The sequence below is a fragment of the Scyliorhinus canicula genome, chromosome 12 (assembly GCF_902713615.1).
Source record: "Scyliorhinus canicula chromosome 12, sScyCan1.1, whole genome shotgun sequence".
NCBI lineage: Eukaryota > Metazoa > Chordata > Chondrichthyes > Carcharhiniformes > Scyliorhinidae > Scyliorhinus > Scyliorhinus canicula.
This window is the reverse complement of record NC_052157.1, coordinates 44633179-44652975: the sequence shown is the minus strand read 5'-3', so window position 1 is coordinate 44652975 and position 19797 is coordinate 44633179. Positions and strand designations below refer to the sequence as shown.

General features: G+C 44.9%; 1 protein-coding gene across 1 annotated transcript in view; it reads right to left on the bottom strand.

Moving 5' to 3' along the window:
* Positions 1 to 19797, bottom strand: part of efl1 (elongation factor like GTPase 1) — a 405088-nt gene that overhangs the window by 245554 nt on the left and 139737 nt on the right. The window lies entirely within an intron of this gene.

The window sequence follows — 19797 nt, the reverse complement described above, 5'->3', positions numbered from 1 at the left end:
GGAGTTTCCCCAAGAGTATCTCATATTGCTGCATTCCAGTCAGTTGGAATCTGTCTACAGAGCCATGCTGCCATATTCACATCAAAACAGAAAAGGTTGCACTTGTGACACGAGGCTGGCAATATAGCTGCACCTCTAAAAATGTGCATTCTAGTTAATTTAACCTGTAGCTTGGCTCCTTAAATGATTGGTGATATCTACTTTAGTCTAAATCTAAGGATAAGTGGAAGCACATTTTTAGCTCAAAATGCTAGATATTAAATTACAGCAATAATGGACAAGGAAAGAAAAACATACAAAAAATGAACTTTTGCAATTACACATCGGAACAAGGCTTTTCTTTATGCATTTAACCACGTTTTAACCAAATATTATGGTGAATTGCAGTTTCATTGAATAGACTTCAAAAAACAGACAAAATAGAAGATGTCAATAGCAACTGACATGTTTTCTACATGAGATTTGGCTGATGTCATAGAATTGCTAATTTACATTCAACAAAAAAAATCACTGTGACACAAAACGTTCATGGCAAATGTTTGTGCATAAAATGCAGCCTGTTTTGCTACGTTGTGTCAGGAATTGAATAATCAAATTTCAAGAATCCTTCAAGGGGGGAAAAAATGCCAAAGCTCATGCTAAACTTTGCTGAACAACTGTTTTAAAGTCAGTTGCTTGCTTGGCTAAAGATCTATGAACAAAAGGTACCCACATTTGGATGAAAAAAGTTAGAATAGGTTACTGCTGAATGTTTAATAAGTACAATGTGACACTTGGCACTGGATCAAGTCCTACAGACTTGCTGCTGTGCACTGCCAAGTATGCTGTTCACCACCATTTGTTTTGACTGTGGTTTCCATTGTCTAACTTTCACGATGATGGATACAATCTGAAACAACAATGTCCTATATTTAGGCAACTCACCATGTTCCAAAACAAGCTTCTCTTTATCTGGGAAAGCACAGTAACATTATGCAGAAATTAATGGGAATGTAAATGTGAGTTGGGGGAAAGGTTTAAAGTCTAATTTCTGAAAACCATTTTGTGGACTGCACATTGCTTGCAGTTGTTTCCTCCAAAACAACTCAATAAAAACACCAGATTTCTTTGTCTTCATGGGTTTCTAATTTTGTTTTCAAGGATTTCTAACTAAAAGTTGAAATGATTAAAAAAATATTTTCTTGATTGATTTTACTACCTGACAGATTTTATTCTGGAAAGTTAACACAAGGCTGTGTATGACCTAAATGACGGGTTATTTGTTGTCGTCAGGGTTGACATGGTTTTAAAATATTATTTGGGTCAAAACACAGATTGTCTGGAACCTTTTCCAAATAATGCACAGTCCAGCAATAAAGTTTAGCACTGGGTTAGGAGAGAGCTCATTTGCAGTTTCATCAAATATACTGACAAAGATCAGCGTACAAGGTCCAAATTAATGCAGCAAAAAGACTCAATGCATGATTTTAACTCCGAGCCGAATGCGGCTGGTGAATGACTAGCGTACACGGTTACATCGTCAAGACACCTAATAAGCTCCTTTTGTCACAATAACCCATGGTCGATGCCTTAATAAGACACCTCTCCCCATGAATATCGGCCTGTGGTCAAAATGATGGTCCCTTGCAGAACAACTCTCCTTTGACAGAGTATAACCCCCTTCAGAAGCATAATGAAAGTCATATCCTTGCCACAACTCCACCCCCTATCCTCCCCACATTATGAACACCTCCCCCCCTTCACAACAGCATCACACCCCTTAAAAAACTTCAACTTATCTTCACCGTGCCCCAAACCCCTCCTCGGCAATAATTTCTGGGATCACCACCAGTCCAAGGCTATTACAGCCATCCCCCCAGTATTAGAATTATCTGATTCATTCCTATGTTAGTACTGTGTCAGTTTGACTCAGTGGTAGAGGTGAGAGGCTATCATTTGCAAGTTCAAGTCCTCTTCTCTATTTCACCACATATTGTTGGCTGACATTACAGTGAAACACTGAGCACTGAAGTTGTGCTACTTTATCAAAGGTTGCACCTTTTCGTTGAAACATTATATGGCTGGCTGTATGTTCAGGTAGATACAAACAATCCCATGACAATATTTTCAGAGGGATGGGAGTATTCTCGACTTCAGTCGATATTCATCTCTCAACCCAAACCAGAAAAATGGATGAATTAATAATTTATTTCCCTTTGGGAGAAAGTAATATAGGAGTAGTGAAGCACTTTAGGGAATCCAAGGAGAAGCAAACTTCTTTGTTTAACTGGTCTTTCTCTTTAAGAGAATGCTCAGATACTCATGTGGAGGAAGTAATCAAAACAAGCAGTACTGGAGATTAACTGCAAGCTGAGGGCTGCAGATACCCAGCTCCTACTCTTGGGGAGTGGCCAGTTTACCAAGGTCAGAAAAAAACTACACAGGACAATTGGCTCTTCATTCTATTTTCCTACATTTTTCAGCTCCAGCAATGTATGACACTGGGAACTCCTAAGGTGATCTCTGAGAAGGCAGACTGGTACTGTGCGCACGATATCTATCGGTATACAAGACACAATACAGGAGAAGAATCAAGTTATTATTTTGCATCAAAAAGAAAACAATTCCATCCAATCCTTGTAGCGTCAGTGCATTTCTGCCCGCAACTACCCACCAAGACTGGTAATTACACTTTTCAGAAATAAAATATTAGGACACATCTGAATTTGGAAAGGAAAGTCTAAAAAGTCACAGCATTTTATTAATTAATTTAATTCAACCCAACTAACACAGTCAGTAAATTACAAAGTAAATTAATTTTTTTCAATCTCAACAAAATAGGATTGTATAAATCCCCAGAATTAAAACTATCACCTCCATACACAGAGGGCGCGATTTTATGACCACATCACGCTTAAGTGAGAGCACTACAAGGCTGTTAAATAGTGGGAAACGACACAAACGAGAACCGTGCTGGCGCCGATCTGTTTGCGATCTGACCAGCCCGTTCCTGTTGGCGAAATCCGAATCTCGCCCTAGCGTGGCAAGAAATCAATAATCACCACTAAAGACCAATCTCCATGCAATTAACGGGAGCCACCCTCTATCTAACGGCCCCCCTGCAAGTGGTCACTCGGGCACCGATTAGTAGCGTGGCAGTGGTGGGAGATCGATAGGGAGACTAGAGTGTCCCGGGGTGGAAGATATCACTGGTTGTCAGTCTCGATCCCTCTCCCAATTTCTTGCAGATAGTGAACGGTGTGGATGATATTGTGAACCCAATGGAATTTGCCCTGGTAGCAGGGCAGACATTGGAGAAGGCGGCGGGCAGCAGCAGGGTTGACAGGAGTTCGAGGCGGTGGCCCATGCACTGAGCTCCACCACACACCCTGCAGACCCGGCTGTCCAACAGGCCAGGGAGTGACGCAGAGGGAGAGGCCCGCGGTGTACAAGCGTCACTAGTCCTTCAAGCAGATGACAGACAGCACATACCGTAGGAGGCTCCGCCTCAACAAGGAGAGAGTGCAGCACCTGTGCCATGTCCAATGTGGAGGAGGAGGAGGATACCCACTCCCGATGGCTGTGAAGGTCACCGTAGGCCTGAACGTCTATGCCTCAGGGTCATTCCAGGACTCAAGCGGGAACTTGTGTGACATCTCACAAGCTGCAGCCCACAAGAGTATCCGTGAGGTCACAGATGCCCTTTCTGCCGAATAGCAAACTGTATAAACTTTGATATGGAACAGGCCCAACAAGATGCCTGGGCTGCAGGATTCTCTGCCATCGACGGGATGCCTCAGGTCCAGGGACTAATAGATGGCATGTCGCCATCCGCTCACCGGGCCGTCTGGGAGTGCCCTTCATTAACAGAAAGGGGTTCCACGCTTTGAACATCTAGCTCGTGTACGACCACCAGATCATGCATGTGTGTGCACACTTCCCAGGGAGTGTGCACGACAGCTACATCCTGGGGCAGTCGAACATCCCCGGCCTCTTAGAGGACCACCCCAGGATAGCCGGTTGGCTGTTGGGGGATAAGGGTTAGCCGCTGAGGACATGGCTAATGATGCCATTATGGAGGCTGGTGACCAATACGGAGACCCAAAACAATGAGGCCCATGTGGCCACATGGGCTGTCATTAAGCAGTGCATCGGACTCTTCAAAATGCAATTCCGATATCTCGACCGCTCTGGTGGTGCTCTCCAGTTCACTTCCCAGAGGGTTGCTAGCTTAGTGGTGATCTACTGTGCTCTCCACAACCTGGGACAGCATCGGGGCGACTTCCTGGAGATGGAGGAGGGGGAGGAGTATGTGGCCACCTCCGAGGAGGAGGAGGACATGGAGGCGCCGGATCAGGAGGGGCTGGAGGACGAGCCCGGGAAGGAACCATAAGACCAGTTGGAGGCTGGAGGACAGGGGATAGCGCTGAGGGTCCGGCAAGCCCGAATGGCCAGGGAGGCCCTCATCGACATCCACTTCACGTAGGACGTGGCCTCGTCCGTCATTCCCCCTCCCGGATGCGGTCCCGGGTGAATCAATCAGCGAACCATGATCTACGGCTTGAGTCCCGTGGGACCTTGTTAAATGGGCCAAATGATGTTTTATTGCGGCAAAGGCCTCACCAAGCTGAGCATCAGGAAGCTTGCGGCATTTCCCGCTCGCTACCACACTTAGAAGCATTTGCATTAAATCGCACCCAGAATATTTGTTCTTCCTTTACTGCAGATCAATATATGGAATTAATTAGCTATAGGCACAAAAGCAGTTTGTAAACAAATACTTGCTGCAAAAGATTATGCTATTTCTTTACAAAAATATAAAAAAACCTCATTCAGGAGAAACACTGTAATCTTATGTCTTGCAAGTTTCAAATTTAGTGTTTCTTAAGTTTCTCCAAACAGCTGTTTCAGCATTTGTGGGATTGTGCTCCACACAAATTGGCTGCTATGTTTGCTAGCACAATACTGTCTGAACTTCAAAAGCAATACATTAGTCGGAAAGCAACTTGGGCCATCTCACGGACAAGCAAAGTTCTTCCTTTGGCCTGGTCTATCTCTTTAAAAGAATGCTCATGTACTCCACGTGGAGGGAGTAATCAAATTAGGTAGTACTGGAGATTAATTTCAAAATTCCTGCTGAGAGCTGTAGATCTATAGCAAACTTGCAGATACCCAGTTTCATTAAATGCTATTTTTCCAAGCATACTGCATTTACACTTAACATTTTTCACTCAATGTAATTTAAAGGTAAACATTTTACTGGGAAAATAAATTTATTATTCAATAGCTTTTTTAATAATGTAAAATTTACTGTTAAAAGCACTTGTGTCTGGAATACAAATGATAGATTATAGTTCTTGGCAGGATCGTCTTCATTCTTTGTAAAAGCATGCTCCAAAATAAGAGACTATCTCTCGTCTGTTTGGTCCTTAAAGAACACTGTAGGGACATATAAATCTGTCAGGTTTTCACCTGTTGTGATGCTCCTTATACCAGACATCATACAAGTTCATTTTGACCTGGATGGCAGCAACTTAGCTTCATGATACTGCCCTAAGGCTGGATAATTTAATACTCAGGGAAGATTATGTGGTAGGAAAGGCCAGAACATGGTGTACGAAGAATATTTTCTTTCAAGAAATGAAGGCGACCGTACCAAGATAAACAATCTGTCTTTCTTTGTACAGTATGTGCACACAAAAGCAATGCATTTTCGGAAAAGGGAAGCTTCCTGAGTTTACCATCAGTGCTAGGGCACTTTTGTCAACATGTCGTACAGATGCAAGATCCAAACGTCGTGATTTATGAATGTTAGCAAAACGAGTTCACTGAGAATTTTCCAGGAACGGGTGAAATGATTATTAATTTATCCACTAGGCTGTTAGTTGCAAGATAGCGGGAATCAAAAATGTACTGATCCACCTATTCAATGTTGAGCGTTATCACTGACCTCAACTTCTCTGGAGAGGGTAGATGCAGGGAAGATGTTACCAACGATAAGTGTGTCCAGAACCAGGGGTCACAGTCTGAGGATTCACGGTATACCATTTTGGACAGAGATAAGGAGACATTTCTTCACACAAAGTGTGGAGAGCCTGTGGAATTCATTACCACAGGAAGTAGCTGATGCTAAAACATTGAATATATTCAAGAGGTGACTGGATATAGCACTTGGGGAGAATGGGATCAAAGGCTATGGGGAGAAAGCAGGATTAGGCTATTGAGTTGGATGATCAGCCATGATCGTGATGAATGGCGGAGCAGGCTCGAAGGGCCAAAAGGCCACCTCCTGCTCCTATCTTCTGTGTATCTTCCCTCCACAGCTTCCAACCTCAATCTCCCAATCCCAGACAGCCCGCTTCTGCCTCCTCCCCAAAATCCACAAACAGGACTGTACCGGTAGGCCCATCGTGTCAGCCTGTCCCTGCCCCACCAAACTAATTTTTTCCTATTTTGACTCCATACTCTCTCCTCTTCGCGATTCCTCCGATGCTATACATCATGTCAAAAACTTCCAGTCCCCCGGCCCTAACCGCCTCCTCTTTACCATGGATGTCCAATCCCTTTATACCTCCATTCCCCATCAGAATGGTCTTAGGGCTCTCCGCTTGTTCCTCGAACAGAGACTAAAACAATCCCCATCCACCACCACTTTCCTCCGTCTGGCTGAACTTGTCCTCTCACTGAACAATTTCTCCTTTAACATGTCTCACTCCCGCCAAACCAAAGGTGTGGCTATTGTTATGGACCAGGGTTTAGAAAACTCCAAAGTACATCATGGAGTTCACCTGACCTACAATTGTTCATCGATTTTGGGGCCTGCCTTTCAAGTATTATTCAACAGAGGCCTTAAGCACTTTTAATCAAAAACCAGCTTTATTCTACGAATTTAGTTAACATTTTTATAAACACACACAGTAAGAATTTTGTATCAACTACAAACAGAAATACCCCACAAAGCTACAGTAATCTATGTATCACCCTGAATAAATTCTCCCCTTTAATTGTTCCAATTTAATAACAAGATCCCATAAACCAGAAAGCCCTTTTCAAAGGTGTGGCCCAGCACACGGCACCCTTACTATCTTTAAGACTTGGTAAGGATACACATGTTTCCTTCCCAAAACAACAGGTTTGGATTCCTTCCAGAACACAGTTATCACTTTTAAGTTATCAAGTAATCTGGAAACAGCTTTTAAACTGAAGATAGAGAGGCGCTTCTTTCCAACCTGTGCAATACAAAACCAGGTCAAACTCAAAGCAAAAGTAAAACTCAGAGCCACAGCCCAGCTCCGCCCACACAATGACATCATTGCAGCCATGTGATAAGACAAAAAGGGTCACCCCCATGACACTATGGATATCCTTATGCATCTCAGTTTTGCCTATCTCTTTATGGAGTATGTGGAACATTCCTTGTTCCAGTCCTACTCCAGCCCCATTCCTCAACTCTTTTGGGTGCCTCTTCATGTTCCCGTCTGGACCTGAAAAAATGTATTAATTTTGCTTCCAATTTCCACCACTCTATCACGCTCACATGGTCCATCTTCAATACTTCCCTTCCCTTCCTTGACCTTTCTATTTCAATTTCTGAGGATAGGCCATCCACTAATCCAATACAAACCCACCGACTCCCACAGCTACCTCGATTACAGCTCTTCATACCCCACATCCTGTAAAGACTCCATCCCATTCTCGCAGTTCCTTCGCCTCCATTGCAACTGTTCCGATGATGCCACTTTCCAAAACGATGCTGCTGACATGTCGTCATTCTTCTTTAATCGTGGTTTCCCACATCTCTCCTCTCACCCTTTTCCTTCCCTCCTAGAACCAGGATAGGGTACCTTTGTCCTCACTTTTCACCTCACCACCTTCCGCATTCAAAGAATAATCAACCTTCAGTTCTGTTAACTCCAGCATGATGCCACCACCAAACACATATTGCTACCCCTGTCAGCTTATCGCAGGGACCATTCCCTTCGGGATACCCTGGTCCACTCCTCCCCTCACCCTAACACCTCTCCCTCTTCCCATGCAATGGCAGGAGATGCAACACACAACCCTTCATCTTCTGCCTGCTCACCATCTAAGGCTCTAAACACTCTTTTCAAGCGAGACAGCACTTCATGTGCACCACCTTCAATCTGGTCTACTGCATTTGCTGCTCCCAATGCGGTCTACTCTACATTGGAGAGACCTTCGGTCCATCCACAAGCAGGACCCAGACCTTCCTGTTGCTTTCCATTTCAACTCACCGTCCTGTTCTCATGTCCACATGTCCGTCCTTGGCCTGCTGCAATGTTCCAGTGAAACCTAGCGCAAAATAGCACCTCATCTTCCGATCAGGTACGTTACAGCCTTCTGGACTTAACATTGAATTCAACAACTTCAGACTGTGAACTCTCTCCTCCACCTTCAACCCATTTTTATTTCTATCAATTTATTTAAATTTCTTCCATCAATCTGTTTTTTCCTCACCATTGCCCCCCTCCCCCCACCCCACCTGACTTGGGCCATCTGTTCCTTTTTCCTCATTGTCCTTTGGTGCACTGCTTATATTTGTTCTCTGATTAACACATTCTAGTATCTTCATGTGCCACGAACTGCACCCTTCTTAGCCTTGATAATCTGTCTGACCAGCTATTGACCTATTACAGATTCCGATGGCTTCTTTGTCTGTCAATGGGAGGTTAGTTGCATATCAATAGCGTGGCTGTTTTTTTGTACAAACGGGAAATCAAACAGCCAAGATAATGCTGATGGGTTTAAGTCTGGGCACCCCAGGAGAGAGAGCCTTTGTTTTAGAGGCAGTGCGGAGTTCAGAGAGAGAGAGAAGGAATTCTGGTATGAATAAGTACTGAAAAATGATCTGGGCAGTTATAGAAGAGAAGGCTTTGGAAGTCGACCAAGAGAGGTTATGAAAATTGCCACTGAGGCAGGCTTTGGAAAAGGGTTCTGAACAAATATCCCTAACAGAACAAAATTGCTTTGTAAATGCAGGTGTTGCTTTTCTCTGCGGGTGTAAGTGGCATGAGAGTGGCATGTTCTGTAAAGTATTGTTTAATGGGAACAACTGTGTTAGGGTTAAGAAACTACATATAAACTGTTGGTATTAGAGATAAAGTTTAAATATTGTTTTATTTTCTTTCATTTTGATAAAGTCTGTTTCTAAAATAACCAAGCCCTATTTCTTCCATTATCATTCCTAGAATGAATCGGTCCTTCCGCACCGTCTAAAAACTTAAAAAAATTATGAATGTAGAATCCCCACAGTGCAGAAGGAGGTCATTCAGCCCATTGAGTCTGCACTGACCCTCTGAAAGAGGACCCTACATAGGCCCACTCCTTCACCTAATCCCTGCAAATCCACCCAACCTGCATATCCCTGGACTCAAAAGGGACAATTTAGCATGGCAATCGACTTAACCTGTACACCTTTGGGCCGTAGGAGGAAACCAAAGCACCCGGAGGACACACACACTCCACACAGACAATCACCCAAGGCCGGAATTGAACCCGGAACCCTGGCACTGTGAGGCAGCAGTGCTAACCACTGTGCCACCATGCCGCCCTGTATCTGGTCCAGTCTCGCAGCCACTGTTGAGAGCTGACTGGGTGTCCATAACATTGTACATGATAATAAAAATGAGAAATTGGAAATAATATTGGAAACAAGCTAATGAAACTTATTTTAACTTGTGAAAGGTCTTTTACAATTTTTAAAAATTCAAGTAGCATTTAATCTAAATCCGAAGTCGTTGGCCAAAACTTTCTGACTATTCCCCTTGGCGGTATTTTCCAGTCTCACCGATGGCGACCCCAGCCATGGGTTCCCCCAGCAGTGAAGACTGTACAACGGGAAACCCTGTTGACTGTAGCACGACTAGAAAAACCCACCCACTGTGTTGTTCAGGTAAACCCAAGTTTGGCAAACTATCATTACAATTAGCCATGAAATCACTGGGTATTAGGACCAGGAATAAAATATAGATTTAATATTTACCAGTTTGTTTAGTGGCTGTCACATCTGACTTCAAACTGTGAACCCTCTCCTCCACCTTCACCCCATTCTTATTTCTATCAATTCATTTTAATTTCTTCCATCGATGTTTCTCCTTCACCAATGTCACCCCTCCCTCCACCCCGTCCCACTTGGGCCATCTGTTCCCTGTTCCTAGTTGCCCTTTGACACACTGTTTGCCTTTGTTCTGCAGTTACCACATTCTAATCTCTGTGCCACGATCAGCACCCTTTTTAGCCTTAATCACCCCTATTTACATTCCCTTTGTCTTTCTGTTCGCAAGAGGATTGTCAATCTCCACCTATCGCTGACCCTCTATCCAGCCCCAGGGCTCCCCCCCCCCCCCCCCCCCCCCCCCCCCCCCCCCCGGCATCCCCCAAACAATAGTGTAAATCTGATCTATTTCCAGTTCTCTCCAGCTTTGGCAAAGAGTCACCCAGACTTAAAACGCTAGTTCCCTTCTTTCTCCACAGACGCTGTCAGACCTGCTGAGATTGTCCAGGATTTTCTGTTTTTGTTTCAGATCCCGCAGTAATTTGCTTTTTATCAATGTTGGCCAGAACCTGATAGGAAGCAAATAATGAACCTGTTCTGCAGGTTTAACACAAAACACAATAAAGCAACACACCAATTCAAACAGTGAAGAACGGGACAATAATCTTTTATTCTAATTGCCATCATACAAAAACTTTAGGTATATATTCTAGATTAATTATAAGGACCAATGAATAAGAATGCCAAAATATAACTGTTGCTCTATACTGACCTGGTTGGCTCGTAAAGTAAAAATAAGAGTTTGACTGAAGTAATTTTCAGGAAAACATTTGCTACGGTACCGTCACATCAGCTCAGAGATACCATTATTCTTGGAACACTAAAATAAAATTCTAGTTTGGGGCAATAAAGAACATAGCATCCTGGTTATTGCAGAACATCTGGAAATTAAGTTAGAGGGATTCTATGCTTCGCTCAGCATGGGTTCCTAAATGAGATGTCATATATAAGGGGCTGGTTTATCACAGCTGGCTTTTAAAGCAAACCAAGGCAGACCAGCAGCACGGGTTCAAATCCCGTACCAGCCTCCCCAAACAGGCGCCGGAATGTGGCGAGTAGGAGCTTTTCACAGTAACTTCATTTGAAGCCTACCTGTGACAATAAGCGATTTTCATTTCATTTTTTTTTTCATTTCGTACTCAACTAACCAGCCAGCCTTTCTCCAAAGAATAGCTTGAACAGGAATGAAACTGGTCTTGCATTTTGAGAGGAAGAATAAGGAGACAAAATATGAACTAAACTATACAATTTTAAAGGGGGTGTATCACAGGGAGAATTTAGGGTTTACATTCACAATTCTTTAAAGTGGCAGCACATGGAATCCTAGGTGTTCTAAATAGAGGCACAGATACAAAAGTAAGGAAGTCAATTGTGGTATGAGTCCTCAGTTGAACTATTGCGTTCAATTCTGGGCACCACAGAGTAATGGGGCAGAGCATTCAAAGTCAGCCGGGTGTGCGTTGGAAAATTCAGGTATAGAATAACAAAGGCATGGATGAAGCTTTCAGTAAGATGAACAGAGGTAGGAAAAGATTTGAGCAATGTAACAGAGGTGAAAATGGGCGTGTAGATTTGTGGTTAGAAACACATTTAGGAGTCAATTTGGCACCAAGTTTGCAAACAATTTGGTTCAGCCTGAGACAGTCCTCAGGGAGGGGGATGGAGTCTGTAACTATGGAGCAGAGTTTGTGGTAAGGAGTGGGACCCTGACTTCAGTATTCCCTGCTCACCCAGTACTGGATGGCAGCTGGGCAGAGGAGTTGAGAGAGGTGGCGATGAGGTAGAGCTGGGTGCCATCATGTGGAATCTGATGCTGTGTTTCAGATGATGTCACTGAGGAGCAGCATTTAAGGGATGTGGGTGTTGCTGGGTAGGCCAGAATTTACTGCCCATCCTATTTGCCCTTCAGGGCAGCACGGTCAGCCTTGGGTATTCTCCAGACCTTGCTGCATTTGGACATGGCTTGCTTCAGTATCTAAGGAATTGCAAATGATGAACATTGTGCAGTCATCGACGAACATCCCCACTTCTACCCTTATGATGGAAGGAAGGTAATTGATGAAGCAGCTGAAGATGGTTGGACTTTGGACACTAACAGATGGTCGAGTGAGGGAACCATGGTTGACAAGAGAGATTAAATGTTTTGTTAAGAGGAAGAAGGATACTTATGTAAGGCTGAGGAAACAAGGTTCAGACAGGGGGTTGGAGGGGTACAAGATAGCCAGGAGGGAACTGAAGAAAGGGATTAGGAGAGCTAAGAGAGGGCATGAAAAATCTTTGGCGGGTAGAATCAAGGAAAACCCCAAGGCCTTTTACACATATGTGAGAAATATGAGAATGACTAGAGCGAGGGTGGGTCCAATTAAGGACAGTAGCGGGAGATCGAGTCTGAAGAGATAGGAGAGGTCTTGAACGAGTATTTACGAATGAGAGGGGCCATATTGTTGGAGAGGACAGTGCGAAACAGACTTATAAGCTCGAGGAGGTACTTGCTCGGAAGGAAGATGTGTTGGGCATTTTGAAAAACTTGAGGATAGACAAGTCCCCTGGGCCTGACGGGATATATCCAAGGATTCTATGGGAAGCAAGAGATGAAATTGCAGAGCCGTTGGCAATGATCTTTTCGTCCTCACTGTCAACAGGGGTGGTATCAGGGGATTGGAGAGTGGCGAATGTCGTGCCCCTGTTCAAAAAAGGGAATAGGGATAACCTTGGGAATTACAGGCCAGTTAGTCTTACTTCGGTGGTAGGCAAAGTAATGGAAAGGGTACGGAGGGATAGGATTTCTGAGCATCTGGAAAGACACTGCTTGATTAGGGATAGTCAGCACGGATTTGTGAGGGGTAGGTCTTGCCTCACAAGTCTTATTGAATTATTTGAGGAGGTGACCAAGCACGTGGATGAAGGTAAAGCAGTGGATGTAGTGTACATAGATTTTAGCAAGGCATTTGATAAGGTTCCCCATGGTAGGCTTAAGCAGAATGTGAAGAGGGATAGTGGGGGATTTATAGAGAAATACAGCACAGAACAGGCCCTTCGGCCCACGATGTTGCGCCGAACTTTTGTCCTAGGTTAATCATAGAATTTTGGACAATTTGTCATGGCCAATCCACCCAACCTGCACATCTTTGGACTGTGGGAGGAAACCGGAGTACCCGGAGGAAACCCACGCAGTCACGGGGAGGATGTGCAGACTCCACACAGACAGTGACCCAAGTCGAAATCGAACTTGGGACCCTGGAGCTGTGAAGCAATTGTGCTATCCACAATGCTACCGTGCTGCCCTTAAGAAGTTAACCTACACTCCCTTATTCTACCCTAATCCAGTACCTATCCAATAGCCGCTTGAAGGTCCATAAATTTTCCGACTCAACTACTACCACAGGCAGTGCATTCCATGCCCCCACTACTCTCTGGGTAAAGAACCTACCTCTGACATCCCCTCTATATCTTCCACCATTTATCTTAAATTTATGTCCCCTTGTAATGGTGTGTTCCACCCGGGGAAAAAGTCTCTGACTGTCTACTCTATCTATTCCCCTGATCATCTTATAAACCTCTATCAAGTCGCCCCTCATCCTTCTCCGTTCTAATGAGAAAAGGCCTAGCACCCTCAATCTTTCCTCGTATGACCAACTCTCCATTCCAGGCAACATCCTGGTAAATCTCCTTTGCACCTTTTCCAAAGCTTCCACATCCTTCCTAAAATGAGGTGACCAGAACTGCACACAGTACTCCAAATGTGGCCTGACCAAGGTTTTGTACAGCTGCATCATCACCTCACGGCTCTTAAATTCAATCCCTCTGCTAATGAACGCTAGCACACCATAGGCCTTCTTCACAGCTCTATCCACTTGAGTGGCAACTTTCAAAGAACAATGAACATAGACCCCAAGATCTCTCTGCTCCTCCACATTGCCAAGAACCCTACCATTAACCCTGTATTCCGCATTCAGATTTGTCCTTCCAAAATGGACAACCTCACACTTGTCAGGGTTAAACTCCATCTGCCACTTCTCAGCCCAGCTCTGCATTCTATCTATGTCTCTTTGAAGCCGACAACAGCCCTCCTCACTATCCACAACTCCACCAATCTTCGTATCATCTGCAAATTTACTGACCCACCCTTCAACTCCCTCATCCAAGTCGTTAATGAAAATCACAAACAGCAGAGGACCCAGAACTGATCCCTGCGGTACGCCACTGATAACTGGGCTCCAGGCTGAATATTTGCCATCCACCACAACTCTCTGTCTTCTATCGGTTAGCCAGTTTGTTATCCAACTGGCCAAATTTCCCACTATCCCATGCCTCCTTACTTTCTGCATAAGCCTACCATGGGGAACCTTATCAAATGCCTTACTAAAATCCATGTACACTACATCCACTGCTTTACCTTCATCCACATGCTTGGTCACCTCCTCAAAGAATTCAATAAGACTTGTAAGGCAAGACCTACCCCTCACAAATCCGTGCTGACTATCCCTAATCAAGCAATGCCTTTCCAGATGCTCAGAAATCCTATCCCTCAGTACCCTTTCCATTACTTTGCCTACCACCGAAGTAAGACTAACTGGCCTGTAATTCCCAGGGTTATCCCTATTCCCTTTTTTGAACAGGGGCACGACATTCGCCACTCTCCAATCCTCTGGTACCACCCCTGTTGACAGCGAGGACGAAAAGATCATTGCCAACGGCTCTGCAATTTCATTTCTTGCTTCCCATAGAATCCTTGGATATATCCCGTCAGGCCCGGGGGACTTGTCTATCCTCAAGTTTTTCAAAACGCGCAACACATCTTCCTTCCTGACAAGTATCTCCTCAAGCTTATCAGTCTGCTTCACGCTGTCCTCTCCAACAATATGGCCCCTCTCATTTGTAAATACTGAAGAAAAATACTTGTTCAAGACCTCTCCTATCTCTTCAGACTCAATACACAATCTCCCGCTACTGTCCTTAATCGGACCTACTCTCACTCTAGTCATTCTCATATTTCTCACGTATGTGTAAAAGGCCTTGGGGTTTTCCTTGATCCTACCCGCCAAAGATTTTTCATGCCCTCTCTTAGCTCTCCTAATCCCTTTCTTCAGTTCCCTCCTGGCTATCTTGTATCCCTCCAGCGCACTGTCTGAACCTTGTTTCTTCAGCCTTACATAAGTCTCCTTCTTCCTCTTAACAAGACATTCAACCTCTCTTGTCAACCATGGTTCCCTCACTCGACCATCTCTTCCCTGCCTGACAGGGACATACATATCAAAGACACGCAGTACCTGATCCTTGAACAAGTTCCACATTTCACTTGTGTCCTTCCCTGACAGCCTATGTTCCCAACTTCTGCACTTCAATTCTTGTCTGACAGCATTGTATTATCCTTCCCCCAATTATAAACCTTGCCCTGTTGCTCGCACCTATCCCTCTCCATTACTAAAGTGAAAGTCACAGAATTGTGGTCACTACCTCCAAAATGCTCCCCCACTAACAAATCTATCACCTGCCCTGGTTCATTACCAAGTACTAAATCCAATATGGCCTCCCCTCTGGTCGGACAATCTACATACTGTGTTAGAAAAGCTTCCTGGACACACTGCACAAACACTACCCCATCCAAACTATTTGATCTAAAGAGTTTCCACTCAATGTTTGGGAAGTTGAAGTCGCCCATGACTACTACCCTGTGACTTCTGCACCTTTCCAGAATCTGTTTCCCAATCTGTTCCTCCACATCTCTGCTGCTATTGGGGGGCCTATAGAACACTCCCAACAAGGTGACTGCTCCTTTCCTATTTCTAACTTCAACCCATATTACCTCAGTAGGCAGATCCCCCTCGAACTGCCTTTCTGCAGCTGTTATACTATCTCTAATTAACAATGCCACCCCCCCACCTCTTTTACCACCCTCCCTAATCTTGTTGACACATCTATAACCAGGGACCTCCAACAACCATTTCTGGCCCTCTTCTATCCAAGTTTCCGTGATGGCCACCACATCGTAGTCCCAAGTACCGATCCATGCCTTAAGTTCACCCACCTTATTCCTGATGCTTCTTGCATTAAAGTATACACACTTCAACCCATCTCCTTGCCTGCAAGTACTCTCCTTTGTCATTGTTACCTTCCCCACTGCATCACTACGTGCTTTGGCGTCCTGACTATCGTCTACCTTAGTTGCTGGACTACAGATCCGGTTCCCATTCCCCTGCCAAATTAGTTTAAACCCTCCCGAAGAGTACTAGAAAACCTCCCCCCCAGGATATTGGTGCCCCTCTGGTTCAGATGCAACCCATCCTGCTTGTACAGGTCCCACCTTCCCCAGAATGCGCTCCAATTATCCAAATACCTGAAGCCCTCCCTCCTACACCATTCCTGCAGCCACGTGTTCAACTGCACTCTCTCCCTATTCCTAGCCTCGCTATCACGTGGCACCGGCAACAAACCAGAGATGACAACTCTGTCTGTCCTGGCCCTTAACTTCCAGCCTAACTCCCTAAACGTGTTTATTACCTCCACACCCTTTTTCCTACCTACATCGTTGGTACCAATGTGCACCACGACTTCTGGCTGATCACCCTCCCCCTTCAGGATCCTGAAGACACGATCAGAGACATCCCTGGCCCTGGCACCCGGGAGGCAACATACCTTTCGGGAGTCTCGCTCGCGACCACAGAATCTCCTATCTATTCCCCTAACCATTGAATCTCCTATTACTATTGCTTTTCTATGCTCCCCCCTTCCCTTCTGAGCCCCAGAGCCAGACTCAGTGCCAGAGACCTGGCCGCTGGGGCCTTCCCCCGGTAGGTCATCCCCCCCAACAGCATCCAAAACGGTATACTTGTTTTGAAGGGGAATGGCCACGAGGGATCCCTGCACTGTCTGCCTGTTAGTTTTCTTTCCCCTGACTGTAACCCAGCTACTCTTGTCCAGTACCTTTGGTGTGGCTACCTCCCTGTAACTCTTCTCTATGACCCCCTCTGCCTCCCGGATGATCCGTAGTTCATCCAGCTCCAGCTCCAGTACCTTAACACGGTCTCTGAGGAGCTGGAGTTGGGTGCACTTCCCGCAGGTATAGTCAGCGGGGACACCAGTGGTATCCCTCACCACCCACATCCTACAGGAGGAGCATGCAACTGCCCTAGCCTCCATCCCCTCTTACTTTACAGAATTAGCTGCCCTGTGGACCAACTGGACCTCCGCCCTCCTACTCTGCTCCCAGTCAGCTGTACTCTAAACTCCTGGTTCCCTTCACGCTCTTTGATAAATATAGGAAATGAAATGTAAGGAGCACCTTACTCCCTCCTCACCTAACTCCCTCAGTCACCAAACTCTCACTGTAGCACTCAAATGCCACAAGCTCAGCACTCCCTCAGTCACCAAACTCTCACTGTAGCACTCAAATGCCACAAGCTCAGCACTCCCTCAGTCACCAAACTCTCACTGTAGCACTCAAATGCCACAAGCTCAGCACTCAGTGCAAACAAAGTCTGCACTGTATCTAGCCCCTATTTATACTGTGACTCTAGCTTCTAAAAACTGGCCTAATGCAATTAACTAATTAACAAGCTCCAGCTGCAAGTAAGTCCAAGTAGAACCTTGTTTAAAGCTGATTCAAAATTCACCTTCTTATAGACCAAACAGCAACGTTTAAGTTAATTAACTAAATAAAAGAAATACTAGACTTTAAATAACCCTTATACTCCCTCAGTCACCAAACTCTCACTGTAGCACTCAAATGCCACAAGCTCAGCACTCAGTGCAAACAAAGTCTGCACTGTATCTAGCCCCTATTTATACTGTGACTCTAGCTTCTAAAAACTGGCCTAATGCAATTAACTAATTAACAAGCTCCAGCTGCAAGTAAGTCCAAGTAGAACCTTGTTTAAAGCTGATTCAAAATTCACCTTCTTATAGACCAAACAGCAACTTTTAAGTTAATTAACTAAATAAAAGAAATACTAGACTTTAAATAACCCTTATACTCCCTCAGTCACCAAACTCTCACTGTAGCACTCAAATGCCACAAGCTCAGCACTCAGTGCAAATTTGGCCAGTTGGATAATGAACTGGCTAACCGATAGAAGTTAGAGGGTGGTGGTGGATGGCAAATATTCAGCCTGGAGCCCAGAACCAGTGGCGTAACTCAGGGATCAGTTCTGGGTCCTCTGCTGTTTGCGATTTTCATTAATGACTTGGATGAGGGAGTTGAAGGGTGGGTCAGTAAATTTGCAGACGATACGAAGATTGGTGGAGTTGTGGATAGTGAGGAGGGCTGTTGTCGGCTGCAAAAAGACATAGATAGGATGCAGAGCTGCGCTGAGAACTGGCAGATGGAGTTTAACCCTGAAAGTGTGAGGTTGTCCATTTTGGAAGGACAAATATGAATGCGGAATACAGGTAGGGTTCTTGGCAATGTGGAGGGGCAGAGAGATCTTGGGGTTTATGTTCATAGATCTTTGAAAGTTGCCACTCAAGTGGATAGAGCTGTGAAGAAGGTCTATGAGGTGTTAGTGTTCATTAGCAGAGGGATTGAATTTAAGAGCCGTGAAGTGATGATGCAGCTGTAAAAAAATCTTGGTAAGGCCACATATGGAGTACTGTGTGCAGTTCTGATCGCCTCATTTTAGGAAGCTTTGGAAAAGGTGCAACGGAGATTTACCAGGATGTTGCCTGGAATGGAGAGTAGGTCTTACGAGGAAAGATTGAAGGTGCTAGGCATTTTCTCATTAGAACCGAGAAGGATGAGGGCCGACTTGATAGAAGTTTCTAAGATGATCAGGGGAATAGATAGACAGTCAGAGACTTTTTCCCCGGGTGGAACAAACCATTACAAGGGGACATAAATTTAAGGTGAATGGTGGAAGATATAGGGGGGATGTCAGAGGTAGGTTCTTTACCCAGAGAGTAGTTGGGGCACGGAATGCACTGCCTGTTGAAGTAGTTGAGTCGGAAACATTAGGGACCTTCAAGCGGCTATTGGATAGGTGCATGGATTACGGTAGAATGATGGGATGTAGATTAATTTGTTCTTAATCTAGGACAAAAGTTCGGCACAACATCGTGGGCCGAAGGGCCTGTTCTGTGCTCTATTTTTCTATGTTCTCACCTGAGGAACTCCTGCAGTGATGTCCTGGAGGTGCTATGATTGACCTCCAACCACCACAACGATCTTCCATTGTGCTAGGTATGACTCCAACCAGAGAGTCTAATTGACTCCAGTTTGCTAGGGCTCCTTGATGCCATACTTGGTCAAATGCTGCCCTGATGTCAAGGGCAGTCATTCTCACCTCACCTCTGGAGTTCATCTCTTTTGTCCATGTTTGAGCCAAGGCTGTAATGAGGTCAGAGGCTGAGTGACCCTGGAATCCAATTAAGCACGTTATTGCTGAGTAGGTGCCACTTTGTAGCATTGTTAATGACCATTACTTTACTGATGATTGAGAGGAGTCTGATGGGGCAGTAACTGGCCAGGTTGGATTTATCCTGTTTCTTGCCCAGGACATACCTGGGCAATTTTCCACATTGCCGGGTAGATGCCACTGTTGTTGATGTGCTGGAACAGCTTGGCCAGATGCATGGCAAGTTCTGGAGCACAAGTTTTAGTACTGTTGCTGGAATATTGTCAGGACCCATAGCCTTTACAGTATCCAGCGCCTTCAGCCATTTCTTGATCTCACGAGGAATGAATAAAATTGGGTGAAGACTGGCATTTGTGATGCTGGGGACCCCCAGAGAATGCCAACATGGATCAT